General features: G+C 38.7%; 1 pseudogene; it reads left to right on the top strand.

Moving 5' to 3' along the window:
• The first annotated feature begins 1,943 nt into the window (after positions 1-1,943).
• LOC127667534 (etoposide-induced protein 2.4 homolog) lies at positions 1,944-3,827 on the top strand (annotated as a pseudogene).
• Positions 3,828-4,103: the final 276 nt, after the last annotated feature.

A 4,103-nucleotide genomic window follows, 5' to 3' on the forward strand; every position in this document is an offset into this window, starting at 1 on the left:
GAAGATCCTGCTATACCCCTCCTGGGCATATACCCAGAAGACTCCCCACCATGTAATAAGGATACATGTTCTACTATGTTCATAGCAGCCCTATTTGTAATTCCCAGATGCTGGAAAGAACCCAGGTATCCCTCAACAGAAGAGTGGATGCAAAAAATGTGGTACATCTACACAATGGAGTACTATTCAGCCATTAGAAACAATGAATTTATGAAATTCTTAGGCAAATGGATGGAGCTAGAGAATATCATACTAAGTGAGATAACCCAGACTCAAAAGGTGAATCATGGTATGCACTCACTAATAAGTGGATATTAACCTAGAAAACTGGAATACCCAAAACATAATCCACACATCAAATGAGGTACAAGAAGAAAGGAGGAGTGGCCCCTGGTTCTGGAAAGACTCAGTGAAACAGTATTCAGCAAAACCAGAATGGGGAAGTGGGAAGGGGTGGATGGGAGGACAGGGGAAGAGAAGGGGGTTTGCGGGACTTTCGGGGAGTGGGGGGGCTAGAAAAGGGGAAATCATTTGAAATGTAAATAAATTATTTCGAATAAAAAAAAGAGAATATATCTAATTAAAAGAAAAAAAAAGAAATGTTTTCCATGTAATTCTTCAATTCTATCATAAAATGTTTCTACCTCCATTGTTAATCAATTTTGCAATGTTTTTATGTCTCACATTTTACTGTTTAACTTTACATGAAAATTGCCCATTTTGATGTGTTTTCTTTGCATTTATTCAATTTTGTCAGAAATAGTTTCCATGTAATTGTTCAATTTTATCATAAAATGTTTATACTTCCTTTTTCAATAATAAAGAATGAATAAAAGGTACTTGACAACAAACCTGAGGAAATAAGTTCAATATTAGCATCAACATGATGGAAGGCAAGAACCAGCTACTACAAGTTGTCCTCTGAACTTCACATACATACCTCAATGATAGCACCCACAAAATATATTAAGGTAGCATAAATGTCTCTTTAATATTTCAAATACATAGAAAGATTAAAAATGATGAAGCAGTATTCCAGTTGTGTCAAATATTTAAATGAGACATAAAATCCAGATAAAACTAGGGTTATCTACTATTATTTCATGTGTGTCTCTAAAATTTATCATTTCATTCTCCTCTGGGATGTAAAGTCTTATTTTTTTACTCTGTAATATTAGAGATTAGCCGTTAATAGTGATGGAGAAATAATTAGGACAAGCAGTGCTCTCCTATTGGTAAATGACTGGAGAAAGTAAGAATACTTACACCTTCTAATATTTACACTATCAGAACCCAGTTCTTCCATCAGAGCAAGCCCTGGATTGACCAATACACTTGAAAACCAGGATACTTACCTAAAATCCTATCTCAAGAAGATAATAGTGTCCTTTAATTACCAGACAAATAACTTCAAGAAATAGAGAACATCACAGGTAAACAGGTTGAAGCCCTTAAAGAGGAAAAAGTAAATCCCTTTTAAAAATACAGGGAAAAACAATTAAATCAGTATAAACCAAATAAACTGTTTCTTCCTCCAGTTGCTTTGGTAATAGTATTTCATCACAGATGTAGAAGAATTTACCTAATGCTTCTTGTATTCTAATGCTAATTTGGTTCCTCTAGGACTCATTTCCACAAAGATGAGAGGGACTGCATGTAAAACACTTGGTGACTCTATCCCCAGTTAGTTGTGGTTGGTAAATAAAGATGCCAACAGCCAGTCATTGTGCAAAAGAGGCATAGGAGGGATTAGGGTTTCTCAGGCTTTGGACCATGAGGAAGAAGAATAACATGCAGGAGAGAGAAAGAAAAGGCCACCTTGGGTTAGCTGAGCCATAATATCATGGTCAATTCTCTGCCTAATGGGTGCTAATAACAGCCTAGATAAACATAGTAGACAGTAATAACTTGGGGTTATGTATAATGAAGTAGATTCTAACAGCATGGAGGGTAAGCAGCTACCCAGGTTTTGTGCTATTTAAGCCATATTAAAATATAAAGGCTGAGTGTGTCTTTCATCCAGGAACTATCCTACCAAAGGCAGACAGAAACCCCGGTAAAAGATGGTAAATATTTAACACTACAGTCTGAAATAGTAATCTTATCTTTTTTTAGAGCTGAGGAGCAAACCCAGGTACTTGAACTTGATAGGTAACTCCTGCATCACTGAACAAAATCAATAACACAGCAATAGTAATGATAACTAAAATAACCTGACATCAGCAATCAGTATTGTTGTGACAGATATGATTATGGGTTTTTGGGAGGATTGTTGAAAAACTTTGCAAACTTGGTTGGAAAAATTCATTGAATAATCAAACCTTGATGAGTTATTCAGTCAGAGCATAAAATATAAAGACCATTAAGTGAAATCTGGACTCTAGATTTGGTTTGATTAGAATTTGCACCTGGAGCAACGACTGCTCCAAAGCCCTCTGTACACAGGTCCATTCAGGACAGAGCTGAACTCCTGGAAGTGCTGGAACAGACTTACAGACCCACAGGAAGGACAAGATCCTGCATGAGACAGCAGGACCAACTACCACCAGAGATAACCAGATGGCTAAAGACAACCACAAGAACCCTACCAACAGAAACCAAGACTATATGGAATCATTGTAAACCAGTTCTTTCATTACAGGAAACCCAGAATATTCCAAAACTTCAGAAAAGCAAGATTTGGATTTAAAATCACATCTCATGATACTGACAGAAGATTTATGAAAGAGATAAATAACTCCCTTAAGAAATATAGGAGTGGGGCAGCCCTGTCTCTCTGAGTGCAGGGGTAGAGCAGGCAGCCATGTGTAGAACAGGTGAACTGAGCCTCAGTGGTGGAATGCCAGGGCTGTATATATGGCAGTAGGGTTTAGGGGTCCCTCCATGATTACTGATTTGGGGGTGATTCCCTCTCTCTGGAATTGGTAGCATAGGCAGCGACCAGATGGTTGACAGTGTCAAACCTTTCTGCAGGCTCTTGGCAGGTAAATCAAAGACACCTTCTGAGGCATCTGTACATTTCAAAGCTAGATGCTCATAACCATAAGGAAAAGAGCTGTGTCAAAGAAGTGCAAGTAGCCTCTTGGCCAATAGGAGACAACTGAGTCTAGAGCAGGAGCATGAGGGCAAGCCATATATTGTTAGCCAAATGTTTTAGTGTTGTGCTTGGAACGGTGGAGCATTCTGATTCATTCTCCTTTTGTTTTATTAAGTGTATATCTCTGTGCTTCAATCAGTAACAGTCCAGGTTATTGGTGATCCATCATTACATGGAAATGTTTGGTCATGGCTGGAATTCTTCCTCACATCAATTTTCAGTGTTCTTTGAGTGCTCCCCCTGTTTGTGCTTTGCAAAGTTGTAAATGCCATTTGGTTTCAAGATATAGCTAATCTTGCATTTGAGGTATCAGGGAGGAAACCTCATCCAATGCCCAGTTTCAGAAAAATAATTGTTGACATGCTTGTCAACCTTTTGCTACAGCCACTTTTCCTTATTCAGGGGATGTTTGTGGGTCTCTTCTCCATTCATCTTGAGGATCAGCTTGTCTACTGCATATATCTCTTCTCTACTCACTGTACTGCTTTGAGTACCATTGGTTCAACAAAGGGATTGAAATGCACAAACTATTTTCAAACATAGAGAGGAATTGGCCTTATGACATTGAGCTTACCCTTGGCTTTCTTCATCGTAATGCAATCCTACCATATCGGTGGCTGCCTCTTTTATATCCTATTTCCTTTATTCCTCATCAGTGCCAATGAAGCAAAGAGTAATGGAAGAGCATACCTTTTCCAGTTGCACCTCTTTTCCTTGGTGGTCTTTTTAAGCAACAGACTTTTCCATAAGACCATCTACCTGCAGTCAGCTCTGAGCAGCTCATTTTCTGCAGAGAAATTTCCTTCAACATATCCTTCTCCTGCCAAATTGAAAGATGCTGCAAGCCACTGAGTCCTGCTTTCAAAGGGGCAGGTGGAGCTGTGTAAAGGATGTGGCAACTCTCTTCTCTATTTTCCAACCCCTTCAGTGGATGGCAAGACTCACTGCCAAGGACCCTTTGTAAATTCCCTTGTCTTTGAATTGGAATCCTGTTGACTCCCAATAT

Source organism: Apodemus sylvaticus, chromosome 1, assembly GCF_947179515.1.
Source record: "Apodemus sylvaticus chromosome 1, mApoSyl1.1, whole genome shotgun sequence".
NCBI classification, from domain to species: Eukaryota; Metazoa; Chordata; class Mammalia; order Rodentia; family Muridae; genus Apodemus; species Apodemus sylvaticus.